The 22,626-nt window shown below is 40.6% G+C and overlaps 1 long non-coding RNA gene across 9 annotated transcripts in view; it reads right to left on the reverse strand.

Moving 5' to 3' along the window:
* LOC311441673 overlaps positions 1–22,626 on the reverse strand; it is a 149,127-nt gene that overhangs the window by 42,565 nt on the left and 83,936 nt on the right. Inside the window, exon 4 of one of the 9 annotated variants that reach the window (XR_014696138.1) lies at positions 16,271–17,205. The exons of the other annotated variants lie outside the window; for them this stretch is intronic. This is a non-coding gene — a long non-coding RNA (uncharacterized lncRNA). Of the gene's footprint in view, positions 1–16,270; positions 17,206–22,626 lie in introns of those variants that run through there. 9 annotated transcript variants of the gene reach the window in all.

The raw sequence follows: 22,626 nt of genomic DNA on the forward strand, positions 1-22,626 counted from the left end.
TCATTTACATAAATCCATAATGCATCCACCAAGCTCTTAGTTCTCAAGGGTGTTATAACGCTAATAGGGAAATAACAAAGGAGTAGTTTTATCTGCCTAGACCCAACACCTCTATACTTGACATCTATGGCCCAAAACGATGGATACAGCTGCAGGCTTCCCATTGTAGTATTTTCATAATCCTTGCTTCTGGACATCTATGGTCTAAAGCTGTCTGTTAAGGGCTGCAAAACTGTTTTACTAAAGCAAGTTGAAATGTTGAAGATAGCCTGATTTTATGACTGAATATTTAAACTGATAGTTGGTGAGCCACGGAGAACACTTACAGAACAGTTTGTGGTTGCGTTCATAAACATGGTAGGGTCAAAACCACTGGGCAGAGCATCCTGGTTCACACAGTAACTGAGATTGCAGGCATAGCACATGCCACTCTTGCCAGGTCTACCCATCCCTACTATGTGGGAATAGCACAGAGGACTATAAATATATTGCCCCAAATCCTCTGCTAGAAGAGAAATAACATTTTTTCAGAATATTTTGCATGTTCTTTCCATGGCATGACACTTTAAATATAGGCAAAATCTTGGATTTTAATTCCAGAAGTACAGGGATCTACACCATAACCATCATACCTTCAAGATGCTATGTGAAAAACCTAGAAATTGAAGTCCAAGGAAAAGCAACCACAGGTCTGATGTATGGTAACCAAAAATAGCTTTGAAGACGGAAATAAACAACGGACTGACACCTTCAGTGTACACTATCTGTATCTGAAATACATTACGTATTGGTTTTCCCTAACTTTGTTTTAGTTCCAGAACAGAAGGATATGAGAAAAATTCAGCCCATCTAATTTAAGCTCCTGAGCACTCAGAATTGCTACTAATTGCCTCCCGGATATATCCACCTCTCTCCCATTAGCTGTAAGAGAAGTTTAGATTCCTTACTTTGCTCCTTTCAATTGTGCCTCAACATTTGGTCTGGGTTTTGACATTTATAGAATCCTTTTCCTTTTTTTAAGAGCTTTTATTGTAAATGACCTTACATGGGCACTGTATGTCCTTTGAAAACTTTTAGCAATAATTGATCAATTTTCCAAAGTTTGGAGGGTGGTGGGTTAATGTTTTTTCTGCTAGTGGAGCTGGGCATATAATACATCTGAAAGCAGTTAATCCAATTGTCTTTCACCCAAAGGTCAGATAGTCCAGAAACAACGTTTTAGAAAATGTAGTCTAAATGAGCAGTGACCTGCATACACAACAGCCCTCCTCGTCCGAGCATCTGTAATGATCACATTTCCCTTTATGGGAAACCATGCAGGGTACAAAAGTCCTGTGGTAGGACTAGAAAAAAGAAAGAAAGCACGGGATTTTGGGGACATTTGTCCCAAACCCTTTTAAAGGATCAGCTGATCTCCCCAGACTAAGATATCTTAAACTCCAAAGTCAGAGTGCGTTGCAATAGTTTCCTCAGTTGCTTCCACCATAGCCAAGGGCCATTTACAACACTAGCAAACTGCTTGGGAAATGGAGGAGCAGGATGATGGCATCTTGCACACCGGCAATATACCACCTTTTATGGCTGAAACACCAAGCCTGATTTGCCACTAGCAACTCATATAAACTAAGTAATCTCATATCAAGAAAGTAACATTGCCACAGAAAAAAATAAAGCTGCAGTTTGACCCACTTTCAGATTCCCTTGCTGAATTTTAAAGGATTAAAACAAAAGTTGACTTTTACAAAGTAACTCCTTTAAGCCGAAAAATAATGCATAACATAAGCATGAAACATTTAAATTAAAATAGAATTAAATATAAGGTTTGGCACCGTGTAGAAAACCTCCATTCTTAGTGTAATGTTGGAAACTCGTCTCTGCAGATGCTCTGCAATGAACACAGGCAGTAACGCCGCCTGGGAGTCGCCCACTAAAACACCTCAGCTATAGAACAGGTACAGAGGGGATGTAAAAGCACTCAAACGGTGAAATCCTATTCGTGTGCTAGCTTTAAATTTATTCAAGTTAGTTTGGGGAACCAGAGATAACATTTCATCAGATAAACCACCTCAAGACCCTTCACTACATCAGTTGGACGTTTCACTGCATGCTGTGCCCAGAAGACACGGGGAAACCTGAGTGCCAGAGCTGCTGGAAAAGCAGGGACAGAGGGAGGGAGAGAGAGAAGGGAGAGACCAAGAAGGGAAACAACGGGTTTTTTATTTGGATGTTATTGTGTTTATAGAAGGCCCAACTAAAGTGACACCCAATTATCCAGGCCCAGGTGACAAAGGAAGATCGTGTTAAATTCACTGAGGGATAGATAACATGAAAAGCTTTTTCCTTCTCCGAAGGAGCCATGGTCCTCTCCATGACTAAATACTACAGGAAAAGTCATTCTTTCCCCAGTGGACTCCCAGCTGTTTCCATAAGAGAAAGTTTCTGAACCATGAGGTGCCCTTCAGAGTTTGCGCACCCACCTAATTTCCAAAAACTACTCATAAAACAGAGAACTCAAGAAGTTTCCACAACCACAGCCCAGCTGAAAACCCAAGAGGCTGAACACCGGTGACCTCTCAAGGTTCCTGAAGTGCCCTTGGGGCTCCAAAAACTTCACCAGTTTGCAGCAGCAACGGGCTGCATGCTAGAGAGTCAAGGGGCACCTCCCAGCTTGGAGCATACCACCCATGCTTGCAGATTAACAAACCTAATGACATTAATTTTTTCAATGCAAGCAGAAAAGTAGCCAGGACACGACAAAACCAGCATATTCCCTTCAGGCTGTACTTGGTGGTCCTACTGTAAATTTTATAAAACAGGCATACATATGTGCACGCACACACGTTTTGTGCACGGATATCTTCGTCGCAGCTACCAGCAGGTGTTCTGCTTTCCCCCACCTGTACTGAGCACATTGCTGCTTGCATTTAGATGCGGATTTACAGGTAAATGGGAAAACCAGGCCAGGAGTTACCAATAGAAAAGGAGAATATGATAGCTACTTAAAGAGATTAACTTTCTCATTATTGTGTCACTGCACGCTGTAATTCAAGCAGCTGGTAGCCTCATTTCTGTAACTACGGAAAATTAAACTGGGAGAGAAAGCTCCTTTTTGTGCTGTTTTCATGGCTACAAGACTTTGTTATGTGCCTTTTGTGCCTGTGGTCCTGTACGAGAGGCTCAGCATTTAAAGGGCAAGAAGAGTTGTTTATCCTATAAAATTTCCTTTTCTTTAATTTGCTAGAGAAGTGGTCCTGTAAAAGTCTTCAGATAATCTGAACTAATTTGCCACAGCAGTGTTAACACCTCACCTTTCCCTTACACAACAGAGGCAGGCAATAAATGTAGCAAAATTAAATTTTCTTTGTTTAAATAGGTTTTTCACTGTAGGCTGCTAATTTTTGCATCAACAAATTTATCTTTTATGGAAACATATGCAAAACACTACAATATATGTTAGGAGAAGCAAGAGTAACTCATTTATTGGTAGTGGAGACCCTATGGGCTGATATAAATCTGTATCACTTCTCACACGCCTATGGAATTTTTTGCTGCATTAATTTTGGTTCTAGCAATATTATTGCTTGGTTAAAGCTGTTTTCATAGGAACACTTGGAGCATAAAGAAAATTAAAACATTTTTTTTTTCTATATTACATGATTATCTTTAAGCTCCTTTGAACTCTACTGCTAAAACAGGTACCATGGGTTAAATTAACCCATCTTTACTGAGGGACAGGCAGCAACCATTTCAGAGAAAACTATTTCCATGTAGGTACCTCAGGGGCATTTAAAAATCCATGCAGAGTATCTCTTACCCATGTTCAAATTAACTATATGGATTGGAGAAACTCAGCATGTATCATTAGCTTTGGAATTAGATGCTTTCCTTTCAAAGCATGAGTAATTTGTGTGCCTTCTTATCCCATATGGGATCTATGAGCCTTTTATTGAAGTAACAGTTAGAGAAAGGTAATTACTAGAGAAAACATAAGATGACTTAACCAGATAATAGGCTATGTAAAAATCTCAGGTTTGTCATTTCTAAGGAAGACTTTTCCCATCAGCAAAATGCTGTGGGTTTGCCTTAACCATTTGGCTAGACTAAAAATCTGACTGGGGGTCAGTCGCCAAGATGCGGCTCAAGCAAAGAGAAGCTACAAGAAAGAAGGAAAAAATAAACAAATCTAGAAAGCACAGCCCACAAGGAAAGACTGGGAAAACTGGGGTTGTCTCATTTGCAGGTGCCTAAGGGGAGTCATGCTAGCACTCTGACAGTGTTTTAAAGGTAATGCAGTGGTCAGGAATAAAGTCTTCTCAGCGGTCACTAGCTAGAAGACTACAAGTGATGAGCAGAAGTCAAGTGTTCACAGCCAGAAGGAATCAGGGTAAATACTAAGAAAAGCTTCTCCAAGGTAAGGATGGTCACACCTGGGAACATGTGTCCATGGAGGCTGTGGGCTCTCCATCAGCAGAAAACCCTATAACAATGGGCTACAAAAATGCCTGTTGGTAATGGCTTAGATGCAACGGCATTGGTGCAATGGGACGAAAATCTATCAAAGTAGAGAATAATTTATTTGTACCCATTTGTATCAGAGCTGTAGTTGCCCTACAAGAACAGTCTCTAATATCATCTGTCCAATACACAGCCCAATGGATAAGGATACAGATATGTGGTTCAAAAAACATATCAGTAACAACTATTTTTAGTTGAGAGAAAACTCTGCTTAACAGAGCTACCCAGCAGTCAGTTTTGCTGAAATACATTCCGAAGAGAAAAGCCTTCCAGAGAAGGTGAGTGACATGTTGGTCACCGCAGTAAGGTGAACAGAGCAGCTGAGTGCTTTGCTGTTCTTCACTGATACACAGCTCTTTGGAGTTAGCTCTGTGAAAAGCTGAGTAAGCAAGCCCAAAAAATGTTAGTGAAATGCAGAAGGAAATGTGGACAACATCTCACTAAAGTATCATTTGCCTGTCCTTTGACTATTTAGTTCAGTTAAATTCATGATCCATAAAATAGAGAGCAATAAAATCAATTTTTTGTTGCTGTGTTGAATTAAAGTATTACTAATCATGCTTGAGAAAACATTGCTCTTAGACACTGTTGTTTTCTTCTTTAATCAGGAAGCTGAGCAATTGCAGATATTATTTCCCCTTGACAAGTTTCAGCCCAAGTGTTTCTTAATGCCCTAGCACCCTAAAGAGTCCTGTGAGAACAAAACACCAAGCCCTAGCATAAAGACAAAGGGCCCAAACTATTCCACAGGCAAAAATTATGCAGTGATTTAGCCCAAAAGGCCTAAATTGGTTCCACTTATTCCCCTCCCCAGAGAAAAGTTGGACGTTTCCAATGGCAAACCTCCATCTGCACAGTGCAGAGCTGAGGGGAGGGCAGGAGAGGAGAGCAGCACCTGCCTGGATCACCCTGGTGCTTTTGTTGCACTGTTGTGACATTTCTTTCACGAACAACTGTCGCAAGGGAGAGAAAAAAAATCTACTTTAAGCCTGTATTAACATCCAGAAAATCCAGCCCTCTATAACCTTCGTGCCTTCAACTCTCATTGAAAAAGCAACATCCCTCTGCAGTCTGGGTGCTGTACCCTATTCAAATGCAACTCCACTCCTTTGAGATTCCTTTTATTCTTTAACAAAGGTGCACTGGTTCCAATAAGCATCCTTTATACCTATAATTTTAGGCTCCCAGATCTAAATATAAAAAGCTAGATGTCCTGTTGCTACATTAATATATTGTCCTCATTTCTGCATTAACTCAAGTGATTCTCTTAGCTGACTTCACCCTTTTGGTGATAGCACCCCTGTGGTGTCTAAATGGAAGGTAACTGCTCATACGTGAGTGTAGGGGGGCTGATGAATTGCAAATGAGGATGACTTATGCAGCAACAGTGCAGAGAGGGAGAACATGTAAGTAGTTTTGAACTACAGGTGTCTGACAAGTGTTCTTTTGCATTTCCCCCTATAGCTTCAAAGTGAAAATTCATCCACTCTAGTGAATGTCCCTCTAGTAAAATTTAAATGACTGCCCCATATCTAAGTTTGATAGGCGAGGCTGTTCTCCTTTTCAGGCTAGAAAGGGTTTCTGAAGTAAACATCTGGAAAAAATAAAAATGAGTCCTCACCCAGCCCTCGAAGCAGAAGAGAACTTTGCTACAACCGCAGTTTTGCAATGTATGAGAGCTGTTTGTTGCTGATGAGGTTTGCTCTCACTGCTCTTCCCTGCTGGAGCTGTTTGCTCTCGATGCGTTTGTTGTTGATGCCGTCTGCCATCAGCCTCCACTTCTATCCTGGGATTCGCACCAGCCTCGTACACAATTCTCCTTGCTCCCAGCACCATCAGCTGTCAGATAAATGTGCTGCTCTCATTAACGGTGTACCCGGCTGGCATTAAGTTTCTGAGGTCTGAAGAAACCTGCAGTGGCAGAGGGACTTGGCATCCCGTCTGCTGTCAGGTGGGGGCTGCAGCACTGCCCAAGGAGGGGTGGTGCTGTGCAAGGGGGCTTCTGTACAGGTGTGACAACTCCCTGTCAGCCACAGACCCCATCTGGTTTTCAGCCAGTCCAGCCTCCTGGGGAGTGCTCCCGAAACATGTACAAGCCAGCTCAAATCATGCCATGGCACTCAGACACCCAGGGCACAGCTTGGAGGTGCAGGGGCTCACAGCTTCCCCTGTCCTGGGCCAAGCTCTCACCCCACCATCCCACACCACCTGCTGTGCATTTCTGCATTTTTACAGCAATAATAATATAAATTTTGAGGACACTTGTTCAAAAGGATTACTGCTGTAGAGTACTGCTACTGCCAAAATCCATTAATAATACTTTCTACATTTCATCTCCGTTTAGAAACCTGAAGAATTCTATTGATGCAAGAAACTTCGTATACACCAAATTATAAACTTCCGTGGAACAGATGATCCCCAAAATATTATAATACATATTCAAATGCTAGAAACAGATTGTTTTTAATACCTATATAGACATTTACTGAAAACTACTGTTATAGATTTGTAATATATGGGAAAAATCATTAAAATGAATAGCCTCTGAAAGAACAAGAAATTACTCTGTAACTTAAGAATCCCAATGAGGGAAAATGACCTACAAGTGTCATCTGCTGACTGATGCAAGCAATTGAGTCAATGTCAAATAAGCAAAGCGACATATAATTTAGCTCTAGCCTTCTTAGTATATCATAACAGCAAGTAAAGCACAAACATAAGGCTATCATATCTCAAGAGCAAAAGAAATTAAGGTAATGAATCTTTGAAAAACACACTTGGGACCATTTTTTAAAAGATTTCTAATCATTAAATCCACTGTGCCTAAATGCAAATGAAAGAGGATAGTCATAAAAATGGATAAGCCTCAAACAACTTAATTCAGAAAACATTTCAAAATGAAGCTAAGACTTACCCCAATGTCTTGAAACAGTAAAACAATGCTTCAGTCTGGAAATTCTCTGTGATTAAGACTCAGTCTAAGATTTCTAATAATTAGGTCCCTACTGGCAGAAGGAAAGGCTATTTCAATCATCCCAGTTTAGCTTCCAGCTCTTGCCTGATCAAAATCCCATACTAATCAAATATTTATCATAGTTTTCAAAATCTGCTTACAGCAACCAAAATATTTCAGTGTTAATACAGCTCAAGTTTGGCACACACGCAGTCACTTTTTGGACACTAAGTTGGGATTGTATTTTAAGTAACATTTTGACCGGAGTATTCAGCCAAACACTTCCTGAGGAGCACCTGCCCAGGACGCACGCATGGATCTGGGCTCGTACCACCACCCGTTTTGCTGCTCTCCTCAGCAGGAACCCACTTCAGGTGTTCAGCCCATCCAGTGCACCCTCATAGAGGACTTCCTGAGTGGTAACTAGAGGTAAGTGGACACTTAAACGTTTTGCAAGATGACATTTTATTAGAGGAGCGTATTCCTCCTTTAATAATGAGAGAAATTTTAAATAAATGAGGAACCCTGTGGTCAGTGGAGTAGTCTCCCTGCTATCTAGTCCTACCCTAGCAGACAAATGCGTCAAGTGGGAAGACACTTTAATGAAGCAGAAGATATTTCTCTGGAAATTTATGTGTTTAAGAGGCAGTACCTCCGATGAAGAGAATTCCAACAGGTTTTGAGAAGCTTGAAGTCAAAATGGCCTTTTTTTCCTACACAAACACTTCAAGAAAATGCATTTTATGTTTCACACATTAGCTGCTGCCATTTTTCATTCAGTTTAGCTCCAGCATATGTTAAGGTATTCCCTATTGTGTTTTTACAGCTACAAACAGTAAACTACCCAAAGCTCTAAGGAACAGAGTGAACAGCATGTGTGTTGTGTTTCATCACAACAATCACAGAGAACATAAATTAGTGAAGTCATCTGTGTCATTTATCTGCCTAATTGGGCTTCCCTAAAGGAAGCATTTTCCCTTTTCCCCTTTTAAGTTGATGGTAGACTTTCTGGTTTTGGGTACAGACACAATATCACCTAAAGAGAGCACTGGGAGCTTTCCTGACCTGCAGCTTCACAGCAGGGAGAAGCTTCCATAGGTCTGTGAGACTACATTTTCCATGGTCAAGTCAATTTTGACTGAAGACAGATGATGAGCATCCCTGGAGGAGGACTGCTCAGCACCAAGGAAGTCATGGGTTTTCCCTGTTCTTACCTTAGAGAGTCTGTTTCCCTCGAGATACTACAGCTTTTACTCCAGTCAGGGGATTGTCTGAATGATTCAAGATGAGGTGGGGTGTGAGGCTACATACCTCATCTTTCAGATTAAAACAATTGTCAACAGCACCTCAAGCATAGTTAATGGTGAATCTGAGCAAGTTTCAGGAACAGAGGACTTGAATGCATACTTGGATTTATCTTTATTGAATTACTTTTCTTCAAGTTAATAATTCTGTAAGCCACAAGTCTCAATCTTCAACACTCTGCCTGTAGCATGCAAGTTCTGCAAATGTCTTTTCAGAACCACAGCATCAATTCTTTGCATAAATCAAGCCATTCAAAGATGCATCTATGAAAGCTGGAGTAGTAAAAGTCCTACAATCAACTGTAAAAATGACCCATTCAAAGTCTTCAGATTTCACTCTATACAAAATGGTTGAGCTCAGCCTCCAAGCTACCACAAAATAATTCTTCAGTAGCTATCAGTGATCAGTCAAAGAAAATTTGGCAATAAGTTATGACAGTTCATCAGATAAAAGGACTTGCTCACTTTTAAGGTGATAACGCCTTTGTCTTTTTAGAGTGGGCAGAAATCCAGTGGATAAAACTATTACCCACACAGCACTGGAATCCCCCATATACAGGAGAAGGCCAGAGGGAAAGCTCATTATTTCATCAACAACAAAAGCTTGGGTGCACATCCCACTTTGGAAAATATCTCTGTTCATATGCAAAACGTCTCATTAAAATTCTGTGGAATAAAGGTTCAGTAACGATGACAAAGTAGCAAATGACAATGCAGAATTTACAGTGTACAGGTTGCTTGGGAGTGCCACAGGAGAGCCTTGAAAATTGGAAAAGAGACCTGAGATCGACAGGGAACATCAGCAGAAGGAGTTGTAAGTCAGAGGCTGGTATTTGCCATTTAGGCTGACAGATAAACAAGATACGTCAGGAACCAGGATGTAAAATAAAGAATCAAACTGAGATGCCAAATGAGAAGACAAAAACCAGCATAGCAGATGGAGATAAATAACATGACTATTCACAGGAGAGAAAGTGCCTGAGAATTATGGCTTATTCACCAGAAAATGGCAGCAGCTGCCTTTTCAGTCACTGCGGGCTGCCCCCACTCGGGGTGGCCTTGGTCACCTCAAGGGCAGCAGGGACATGTGCCACACACCCATGTCCCTGCTCAGGGGGCGAGGACTCTCCCTGGTGACCACTGGTCAGTTCAGGTGCTATCCCTCAACTTCACAGCAGATTTTGAAGCTGGCATTTTGACTTGGCCTGATGCACAAAGCCTGGAGCCCCAGCGAGCATTCAGGTGAGGTGGCAGGGAGCTGAGAGCCATGCAAAGGACAAACAGAGCCCCCACGGAGCAAGGGCATGCTGCCCAAGTTTCTCACAGTTAAAATATCCTTTGCTATTTTGCTATTAATGAAAATAGTCTTCCATTTTGTCAGAGTTATATAACTGAAAAGCCCAGCTGATTTTGACGTGACCAGAGAATCCTCCCAGCACACTGCTAGCACCAAAGTTCTCATGAGTACAGGAAAGTCCCCAGCTTTAGCAAAAGAGAGCAAAGGAAACATTTGGCCCTGGATAAATTGTCATCTTAAATTTCTGACAGGAAACCCAATTGCATTTAACAGAGAAAAACTGAGTAACAGAGAAAATGCTAAACAAAAGTCCATTCTAGAAAATACTAGATCGAAAAAAGTGAGGAAGGGAGCACCAAAATATGATGTTCCCTCTCTTCTTGGCCACTTCTGCCCTCCACTGTGGCAGAATTGATAAGAGCAGCAGGCTGGGAGGCAAAGTCAGCCCCAAGACAAGCTCTGCCTGCAGAGCCAGGAGATTTACTTTGCAGAAAGCAGAGATGGCTGAATTCACCAGCACAGTCTGAAGGCCACCCCTCCAGTTATCTGTCTCAGAAATAGCTGCTTCCCAGCCATCTCCACACGTGCTGGCTGAAGAACCTTGGTTGAAAAAAGGTGAGACCATCTCAGTGAAGCATTTTAGCACATAGCCTCAGCACAGTTTGTGTTTGTTCCCTTTTGTCTCTTCACTGGGCACCACTGAGAAGAACACAGCTTGGCTCCATCCTCAGTCCTCCCTCCCATCAAGTATTTACACACACGAGTGAGATCCCCGAGATCCCTCCCAGCTAAATATCCCAGAAACAAAATGCAGTAGGAACAGGGCATTTTCAGCTTGCAAAGAAGCACTGCTTGACTTTATGCTACGTTATTCTTTTATTGGAGATAGTTCTGCTTTCCTTGAATAAAATTTGATTCCTACAAGATCACTGTGCCACTTGCATAACTAATCGCATAAGGGCCTGTACACTTATTTAAGCACCACTGCTTTCGCAACGTGCCCTCAATAAAGCTTAATAGACCACATACCCCAACTCTGACAAGCCAGACTTTGATTATTTAGAGTTGAGTGATTTCTTTGTTCTCTCTTAGTAAGAGATGTCACAGTCATCATGGCCTGATTGGTACTTTTCATTGAACAGGAGGCAAATATGCACTTGTTATGTAGCAATTTATAAAGATATTTGAAGGATGGAGAATTGGAAATTAAATATGAAAAAGAGTAAATTAAAAAAATGAGATAACCCAGCAATGAAAACAGACACTGAAGAGGATTTCTTTACAGAAATTCTTGAAATCACATTTCTGCACTAAATATTAAGTCATTTAAAGATGGCCAGAAAGGATCTGAAATATGATTGCAAGGATCACTTTCTGTCAAGAATTAAGTAACCATTAACCTGTTCAGATGGCACAGGACCCTACTCTTCCCTAACTCTCAAACAAATGCAAGCCACAAACAATACCAAAAGATGTAGTTCTTACTCCAGTCAGCTAGCATGAAGAATGGAGTCGATGCAAATGCCTCCTAACTACATACAGATCAGTTGGTCTTTTCCATTTCACAAGGTTCTGCCTCTTAAGTCTGCTCCTCATTACTGTCTTATCTGAGTGACTTTGTTCCAAGGGAAAACAAATATTAAAATATACATTGAGAAATAGAGAAAACAGGATTGAAATCTGCACAATAACAGCACTGCTAGCGTCCAAAAGTACCAAATAACAATAAATACTGAGGTATTCAGATTTCTTTTAAAGGAATGATTAAAAAGCATAGCAGTTTTGATAGCAATTTCATAACGTTATACAAATATTAGCTACTTGATGGATTCTATGAAAAGGAGGTCCTGTGAAAACACAAAGAGCTCTATGGACCAAAGGGGTACTCCAGAGGGACGATCCACAGCAAGGAGCTTGTGGCAGCTCCTCCCAAGGATCCTGGGAAGAAATCCCCCTCCTTTCTTCAATCTGATCCAGCTAAAATGTCTCTTCCATGAAAAATTGCTGTTGAAAAATTGTGCAGAACTGTGATAAAAATGTCACCTTTTAGGAGACCACAATTCTCTTTAAAATCTCTTAAAGGTGACAGTGACCGCCCCAGGGCTGCTTGATGTCCATATGACAGAGGACAAGCTCCCCCTGAATTCAGCAGTCACAGGATGGGAGAACTTCTATCCAAACCTCATCCAGAAGCAACAAATTCATGCAGAAAGGTAACAGTGAATAAGGCAGAGGAAGGAAGACAGTACTGAATATTTTATTGAAGAGAAAGCCTGTGCTATGTGCCTTATTGCTCCAAAAATCTGAAATGCCAAGCGTTTACAACCAATGCAAAATGAATTACAAAAGCTTTGTTAAATGAAAACCTGTAGAAATTCAATGTTTAAAACTAGATTTTAAACTTGTGATACAGCCTACAAGCTGAGGATAAATCCATGACCCTTGAAACAAAATGATAACAAAAATAAAAAGCAGTGTTGGAAATGAAAAATGGCTTCAGAAATGCAAGAGGCAGTGTTGTCCCTGAAAACCATGTCTTTTTCCCCTGAATATTCAGGTAGTCATCTCACAGATGTACTGCCTGAGAACTGTATCAGATCCAGCCAAAGAGGATGTAATCATAACTATTTTTACATGGCGTGAGTCTCCTCTTTGATATTTTTTAAGAATGCTGATAAAGTACTTCAAAGAGATACATGCAGTCATGCTTATCCTCCCTTCTCAATGCAGTGTGTATTCTGAGAGCTGCAGAAGGACAGAAAATTCAGCGTATTTTTAGCTGTCATTTATATTTCTATCTCTGCATAGGATTAAGGAAGTTTCTCCTTCTTCTGAGAAAAATGAAAGTACCGAAAATAAAACTGCAAAATCAACAACCAACATCTGCTCAACTAATATCACTGAAAGAATCCATTTCCCAGAGGGATTAACAACAACTGCAAAGCATGGATCAATATTGATATAGTCAAATTGTCCAGATGCATGCAGAGAATCATTTGCTGCTCCTGAAAATAAATTTCAGAACTTAATAAACGTAATTCCTCATTACTGAATGAAGATATATGGTATGGATGTACATCCTTCTAGCCCCAGTAAAGAAAGAAACATGAATGCTGCTACTCTATGTAAGCTTTAAAATTTTATTTTCAAAAATATGAATGATTTATCAAATTATTTTGAAACTTACTTTAGTGTTTCCAAATGCATTATCAATCTTCATGGGCTAAGAAACCAAAAATTAGACTTACAAAAATCCAGCAACACAGAAAGCCTGGATTCTCTCAATCCTTTGAGGAGTACATCCAAAACACGTAAATTGAAATGGGTCAATTTCTGTCACAATTAGGCAGACTCAACTAATGTGAAGTCAATGATCCAGAAATCAAGATGCAATTAGGTAGCACTCATGTCAAATGACCTTACTTTAAGGGTTGTCCTACCACGTTCTCACTCCCAAACTATTTAAGTAACATTCTGGAAGTTACAGGCTTTTGACTGCATTTTGTTTACCTAGGCATGGCGATATTTTGAAGTAACAATTTGAAAAGTAAATTAATTATGGAGGAACAAAATCAAGTTGGTACCTAAATTGACTAAATTTTGTTATCTAGATTTTTTTTTGTTCCAATTTAATTATAGCTAAATTGTATCATCACTAAATTAAACGTAGGCCCAATTAGTTCTCCAATTCTTGTTTCCAGAATAAATACTATTTGCCTTACAGGAGCACTAAAGTATAGAAACTGCTTGAAATTATATCTTTTAAAAAGTGTTTGCTACCTACTTATAATTAAACCATCTATCACTGGAATATTATTTGGGTTTTTTTGTTTGTTTGTTTGTTCTGATAAACATTCCAGACAAAGTCTAATGCACTTAAATTTTTACAAGCAAATGCCTTCGTTTCCTGGGATGAACCATGAAGGATTCCTGAAGCAGTAGCATTCATCTACTCACTTTGACACTCAGCAGAGCCCTGCACCCCTCCAGAGCACAAGGTCAAGCAGATGTGCTTTAATTATCCAACACTTGTGTCCATTAGGTCATGCTATTTTTACTATCCGGGTTTACAAGTGGACAAAAAATAACCTATGTTTCCCTAAAATCAGAATAGACTGGCTAAATGATCACCCAACTCCAGAAACCACACCATCAGGCTCCTTGGGTCTCCTCGCAGAGCAAAGCTCAAAGAACAGGAAAATGAGAGGTGGCTGCACAGGGCAAAGCCTCTCTGCACAGACATTCTCTTCTGCTCTCTGGTTCTTTGTCGCTACTGCCTATGCACTACCTAATGAGGACCTACTGAATGATTTTCTGTCATTCCTACCTCCCAAGATCATAAGCATTGCAAGACGAGGTCAGGAGCATACATATGCTCTGTCGTCAGCTGCCCTGCACTTTTCCCAGGCAGATTCATGCACAGATTTTCAGCAATTTTCAGTGCTGTATAGAAATTGCAGTGCCCCAAATCAGAGCCAGCATCTTAGTTTCCAACTGTGGATTGCTCTTCCTAGCACTTGAGGTAGGTTTGTTCTTTAAAAAAAATAATAATAATAAATCAATGTCTTTGAATTTAATATTTAAATTTAGCACTTAGCTAAATGCAAAATTAGCATTTTAACTTTCATGGAAAGTAAGTGGCTAAGTTTTCCAAAATAGAAAACTGATGTTTAATACTGTCTATCTCTATTGAACCACTTGAGCCCTGTGGTGCTTTGTGCAAAACAGCCTACATATACCTAGAATAATATGGATCATCCTCCTTCATCAACAAAACAGAGACATGTAGGAGAAAAACAATGAACTCAGAATAGATATTCTAAGAGGTTTTGAAACAGGAATTGAGGAAAATATCTTTCATTATGAAAGGAATTGAACCTTGATGTGGTTATACCACAGAGCACATTTTTTAAAGAAATGAAGTTTCTGCATCTGGGTCTGATCTGGATATTCCCTTTATGTCAGCAAAAGGTAGAAATATTTCAAAATGTTGCAGAATCAAGCACTCAGAGATGTGTCCCTATTAGCACCCATGCTAACTTTTCATAAAAGTCTCTTTCCATCTAAAACTGTAGAACTTGCTGCCTTAAAAACAATATGTACCTCTGCTAATGGTTGAGTTATGAAAGGGAATTGAAAAGCAGAGAAGTCAAAGAAAGGAAGGTTTCTAAAAATCGTATGAGCTTTCACCTTCCTGAAAGCCTAGAGCTACACAAATTACAGATGAAATTATATTCCGGAAAGGTTTGAAGATGAGAGAAACATTTCTACTCACACTTCTATCACTTAGTTATCTGTAACTGTCTTATATCATTTTTTCAATCAGACCTGCCTGCCTCTTTTTGGGGAATTTGCTCCTGTGAACAGAAGAGCAGAAAGCTGTCTTTTAAGCACAGGAAGCCACAAGGATGTTATCTCAGGTGTATGGATGGTTCAGCAAAGCAGCAACCAGGACACAAGACCAAGAGCAGAAGGGTTTGGCTGCTGGCTCAGCCACAGCCATGTCCCCTCCCCAGTCTATCACAGCTTATAATGACATATGTCTTATACAGAGAGAAGAACTTCCAGTGAGAGAGAACCACCAGGATGGACTTCACAAACTCCACTCCCCTTTACTCCAAAGGGCCAACATCTGCAACATTTCCACAAGGATGTACAGTTGACCAGCAAGAGATATGGCTACAGCTGTGAAGCATCATATCCATGCATACTACCTGTTCGTGTGTTTAAACAACCTTGATGGCCAAAACCAGTGGCTAAAATTCCAGTAAGACAAAGCTTCCACGCACCTTGCAATTTATGCCTTGTGCACGCACTGGGTGAGTACCACTAGCACAGTGTGCTGCCTACAGCGAGAGCTGGCTCCTCCTTTATGGCAGGAAAGCCCTCTGTAGTAACTCCAAATTATAAACAAACAACATGATTTAAGAAATTATGGTCCGTTTTGGAAGCTGCAACCATTAATTACTTTTGTGGTTTTGTGGGTTTAGGTTTTTAAACACAGCGCCAGAGTGCTTAAAGATCTCCCTGATTAAATAATTCAAAATGTTTGCACTATATAACATGTTTGAAGGGGAGAGAAAACTATGCTAAACACTTTGAATTCACAAGCAAGCACCTCATTAACATGCTATGATATCAAATATTTATTACCTTCTCCGGTGTAATGAGCTCATTTAAGACAAGCGTGAGAAAACCCCATCTTATATTAAAGTTGGCAATGTTTTATTTATGTGCACTTTAATATTCACTTTAGGCCACACCAAAATATAAACATGCAATTAATATTTCATTAATGAGAAAGTATGATCTATTTCTCTAGCCAGTGCAGGCTTATTTCATTCGAAAAAGACAAAGGAGAGGTCATGTGCTGTAATGCTGCAGCGCACACAGCTCCAAGAAGGGAGCAATCAATATTCAGTTATTAAAAATCTTCTATTTTTCCTTCCCAGCCTCACCCAGAGAAGTGCAGCCTTGCCATTTCCACACAAGTTGCAATCTGCTCCTTTTTGTGGGAAAGGGAGAGGTCCAGAGGGCCTGGGACTACAGGCAGCCTCAGGACACTGCTTGCTCCGTAGCACAAGAGGATTTGTTGGGATGTGGAGGGAGCTCGGGAGGTGCCAGGTCATCCAGGTCAATGACTCAACCACTGCAAGCAACCTCCACGTGAAATATTGATGGGCTCCTGCCCGTGCTGCAGATGTCAGCTCCTGAAGGCAGATCCACCCCTGGACCTGTGTCAGGCTTTGCAGCGATGCCATGAGAGAGGCTTGGGGTGGCTGAGCCCAGCAGAGCACCGAGCTCTGTGCCACCACCACCGGCTGCCTCACTCCATGGATGGACCCTTGAGAGATGTCAGTCTCTGGTGGGAGGGAGAGGGGATCTGGAGAAGCACAGCAGCAGCAGTTTCAGCTGGACTCAGGCATTATTTTCTCCCCCAGTTAAGGGAAGGAATACTTCAGGTACATCGGAGAGACCACCACCCTCATTCAGGACTCTCTTCCAGACCTAACTTTGGATTCATATTTTTTTCCACGTGGATAGATGTGTGTTTTTGTGGCAGGGACCCCAGCTGCAGTGTTTGACAGGTATTAGACAGTATTTCCTAAGTGGGGCAGTAGATAAGAATTTTCTTTCTGAAAGCAAAATTTAAAAAACGCAAATTAAACAAAATACACTGTAATCATGAGTTTCATCCGATTTGGCCCACTGTACTTAGAGATTAGAAGACTGAGTACACCTTTGCACACAAGGAAGAACACTGCTGTAGCAGCATCAGTGCAGAAAAGATTTAGAATTGCTCATCTTCCTGGCAGGATTTGTAAGACTAGGCAACCTGTAAATCAAAGTCAAAATTCATTGTTTCATTATGTACAGATAAATGGGAATAGAGTAAATCCTCAAGGAGATTTATTTTCAGAGCTGTTGGGTACTAGGTAACATGCTTTATCTTTAACCGTTAGTGCTAAAAGTAAAAGATTTCAAATATTATTATGTGTTGACAAAATTATTGGCTGTTTCTGACAGTGTGAGGCACCTTTGGGTCAGGCTGACTTACAGGCTGGTACAGTATTCTAGAAACAAATGAACAGAAAATTCACACACACACACAAGGAGATTACCCACCCTCTTTGCCCAAAACACATTGGACAGGATTGATAATCTTACCCTATTTTTCTGAATGCAGAGCAGCTAGCATTCAGCAGAAGTACAACTGAAATCCTAATAGAAAAGAAAATACCAGCCAACCTATTTCTGAAGTGGACTGAGTGATGAGTAGGTACATATCCAACAGAAGATTGAACCTGAAATGCATGCCAGCACTTGAAAGGAATCATTTGCTGCCAGACATGGTCATACACATTTGCAAATGCAGCTGGCAATTTGCCCACCTCATTTTGAAAGCCCAGCTCTTGCTATTGCTAAAGGGGGAGGGGGGGGGGAAGCTGTTTAGGTTGAAGTAGCAATGTCCATAGCTCTGAACCAATGAGATTAGAAAATCTAATTCAGGAAAAGTTTAGGACAGACCTACGTACAATGTCTACATACTCTGTGCAATATATACACAGTTCAAGGAAGCCAAAACTTCCCCAAGCAGATGAATGAATACCATCACCTCATGGAGATGAGGAGAAGTATTAGTCATTCTCACTGCACTTTATATTAAAAAGGAAGATGAAAATGCTTTGAATAAATAGTAAGTTTGTAAGGATTTGACATTGCCTAATGAATAATGCATTGGTGCTTAGCTTTGGGAAATCCTGACTCCTAGACCAGGGGATTAAATGCCCAAATCCACAAACAATGAGGTACATGAATAAAAAGCTTTTAGTTTTGACTTGACAGGTGAAAAATTTAGCAGACATCTTCAGATCTTCTTGTTTCCTAAGCAGGCATTTTTTAGCTGCCAAGATTCTGGTGAAGCTTTACAACTTTGGGTGACCAACATTTATGACCTATTGAATGGATGGGTGCATTAAGTTTTGAAATTGCATCATCCTATGCCATCTGATGATTATTTTGTTTAATTCTGTCTTTTTTGCATGCCCAGACAGTCAGGAATGTATCAGAAGCTGGATTTCCCCCTAGCAGCTAGGCATGATAAGAGCATAAGGAGTACTTATTCTGTTACGCTTATTTAACTGGAGAGAGAATTTTTCAGACCAAAGAACTTTCCATTCAGAATGATTAATAATTCTCAGATTTTTTCTCATATCTCTCACAGGAGACATCTGCCTACGTAACTAACACAAAAATGGTGTGAGTTAACCAAGGCCTGATGACCTCTTTTGAGCTATTTAGAGAGGCTACAAGCATACAGTACGTGACCCTACTGCCACTATGTTGAACTTTCTTGAACGTAGGCATGGATGCGTAGGACCACAGTTCCTCATTTTCCTTATTAAGTTGGCCAAGTTCATGAGAATTATGTCTTGACATCATAGGCAAGTCAAACAACTACTCTCTCGAAGATCCAAGAAACATGAATGAACTCATTGCGTCATCCACTTCTATAACAGAATTCCTCTCTCTTGACCCAACCAGAGCACAACTTAGCATACATACCAAAGACCTGCAACAACCCCATTAACATGACAGACAAAGAAAACATCAGAACCCAGGCCATTAGTCATTTGGCTTAGATGCAGGTAAAAAGAGAAGAAAAAAAAAAAGTATGGTAGGTTTTGACAGGATAAAAGCCTCCCGCTTTGGAAATAAATGTGTCTGCTTCACCTTGATGTGTATTTCTGATAAATGTCCCAGCTTTGCCTCAGTATGTATCTGGCAGGAGGACCATTATCCTGTGACAAGGTCCTATTCTTTAGGCATTATCTTAGCAGCGACAATAGGATCAATTTAAAAACACCAAGATGAACAATTTGCCTCAATGAATGTGATGAGCACGCGGGCACACACACACACCAAAGAGACTGGGGTGTACAATGCAAGAATATACAAGTTTTTAAAAAAAATTGAGGGTAATAGGGTAATTAGCCCTTTATGGGGTTATTGCATACAAAGTTCACACAAAATACCAAATTATTTTGACAGTCTTTCTTAGGTTCCTCAAATAAAACTAGTTGGTTTTCATGACTTATATTACCGTAACCTTTTTCAAGCACAAGCATGCATAATCACAGTTTCTACTGGCTGGAAGAACATTTAGAATGAGTCTCTATTGGCTTGCAGGAAGCAGAGGAAATAAACATTTTTAGTGATGCAAATCCCAGCTATAACTAGCCATGCATTTCTACACATGAATCAATAAAACAGAACACATGGTTTGGTGATCAGACATGTCTGGAAGAACATGCCTAGGAATAACTTTTAGAAAGGTCTGAAAAATTCACTGTCTGCAGGGGGATTTGCCTATTGAACAAAATTCCAGAAGGGAGTTGGCAACTCAAAACATTAAGTTCTTAAGGAAGTGCTGGGAAGCAGCCCTTTTGAGAAAGTTGTTACGGTGTTTAATTCCATGCATATTTCCTTTTACTCTTAAGCTCAGCAGTTCTCCCAGATACACCAAAACTGCCCATTTGACCTACAAAAGCAACAACAATAAGGTGGGGGAAAGGGTCAGGTGGAGTCAAAGCATCCCTAAAGTTTTCTAGGTCCCCAGATATAGCCATAGATTTCTCATAGAAACTTAATAAATAGGGAGTAGTACACAGTCTTTAAACTAATTAGGGAGAATCTGCCCCACAGTTCATCTCCAACTCAACACCCATTACGGTACCTCTTTCATCTTCTCTTAATTCTCCTTGCAAGCTTGCAAGGTCTTTCTTCAAAAGCCAAAGAAAATCTTTTCATTTCTTTGAGCTAAATTTTGTCCAAATATGCGTGAACTAAATCAAAAGCTGCCAGGTAATCAGGTTGCATATTGCCATACCTACTGATGCTGCTCAAATAACCTGACTGTATTCCTCAACACAATTTCTCTAGTCTGCATCCAAACTCATTTGAAGTCACTAGAAACATTACCATTAACTGCAACAAGATCTGGGCCCAGCACACCTGTAGATTTCCCATGCCTTTAATTGGGAAGTTTTTCTTCAAAACAGTCTGGCCAGAAACAGTCTTTTCTGGCCAGAGCAAAGAGCCCACCCTTAAGACGGTTGAAGAGTCACAACTCAAGTGTATCAAATGAAGAACACCTACTCACCTGCATCCTCAGCACTGAATGCACCTGTATCAGCCCTTTGCCATAACAGAAATAAATTTATCTTAGGGGTTTTCTCCCACAGAAGTTCAGCTTACAGCTTGGAAAATGAATGGGATGGTTTTGCTTCATCCCTTATCCTGTGGCAGGATATTTATTTTATTCCATTGGTATCTTGAAGAATTAATCAGCAGGGCAGGGGGAACATGCAGTATGTTACAACACTTCTGTCAATACTTGCTTGCTGGTAGTCAGCCTGTTACCTCTTCTGTGACAATGCAATTTTTGAGATTGACGTCAAGGATTGGCTCTCACCGTTGCTCTAAAAGATGGGTGATCTGGGGTTACCATCTAGAAAGACTTTGACTTCAAAACAGATCTTAGGCCTGTATCCAGCCCTCACCTCTTTTATGGCATTCCCAGGAGGTGGGATGATCTCTGATGCTACCACAGATACAGCAGAGGAGAGGCACTGTCCTAGCTCTAAAGGGCCCTGCAAGCACGAGCACATGCTGGAAGACAAACTCCAGGACAAACAACCTACCTCCTTCTCTCTTAGCTCATGGAAGACCTGCGTCTTTCTCACTACTCTTCCCATTTTCTCTGTGTCCCCAAAGGCTGCAGCTATGTGCCAGTGGGCTGCAGCTCCCAGCTACGAAGCACTGCAGGAGCTCCACGTCCTTAAACAACAAGCCAAGTCCATTGCCCTGTTCACAGCCCTGAAACAGAAGTAGCAATCATGTGGATTTATAGACTCAAGTTAGGGATGTTTCATCTGACTCAAGATATTTTCATTTTTCTAGTGGTCTCATTTGTCAAATTGGGATCTAATTCCAAGGCTTAAATCTAGTTCTTTAAAAAAAAATTTTAAGGGATTCTCCCCAGTTCTTAGCTCATTTAGGCAGGCTTAGGAAGCTGGGAAAAATACAGCTGCTGCTCCAAGTTAAAAATTAAGTCACAAAAATTGGCAAAGAAAGCTGCCTATAAACAACTGCTCATTTCAGAATGGCCATCTCTTGGGAAAATCATAGTATTATAACTTAACAGTCCTTCAAAATCTGCATTCCCTCGCTTCTCTCCCACGGAAGCTAAACACAGTTCATAAAAAGAACAAATGAAATCTGGCATAACATTACATTAATTTCAAGTAAAGTAAAGAAGGGTCATTTTATTCCTGTATTGATTTAGACCAGTGTAACTCCATCAACTTAATCCGAGTTATTTTTCCTGTTAATCAAAAATGCTAGTGGAAGCGGAATCAAGCCCTGGGGGGCTCTTAATGAATTATTTTTTTTAAATGAGCTTTGTTAATACGACTCAGTTGGTTGAGTTTGAGTAAGCCACATGGAGAGTCTAGGCAACTTCCAGACAAACTTTTCTTGTATTTCTTACGTGACATTCCCCTGGGGATGGATGAAGCCAAATTGGTAGCTGCAGAGACTGGACATATTCATACTCACAAGGGAAAATTTACAACCACTGTACACTGGTCCTAGTCTTCTCCAGCAATTTTTGCTGTAGGCAGTGCTACAGAGGTGAATACCTCTGAGATTTAGTAGATAGAGGGAAGCAGCTGAGCATTAAACATGGGTCAGAGGAACAGAGAATCAAGGGGTGAAAGAATGATAAAGGGCTATTTTTGTCTTGGAAAAGGTCACTGTGAAAGTTGAATTAAAATGAGTAGCTACAGTACAGAACTGCCCTGGGATACCTCGAGAAAGGGTTCTTCAATGCAGCGCCAAACTATGCTTATACTTGCTGGAAAGCAAGGTCATACCTTGTATGAGACTTCTTTGGGAAAAATGGTTCATTGTTTTAATGTAAATAGTGACAGTAAGAGAGATCTAGAAAAGTGCTTAGAGCTGATAATGCAGCCTTCGGCAGCGCTTCTGAAGTC

The sequence above is a fragment of the Aythya ferina genome (assembly GCF_964211825.1).
Source record: "Aythya ferina genome assembly, chromosome: 9".
Lineage (NCBI taxonomy): Eukaryota > Metazoa > Chordata > Aves > Anseriformes > Anatidae > Aythya > Aythya ferina.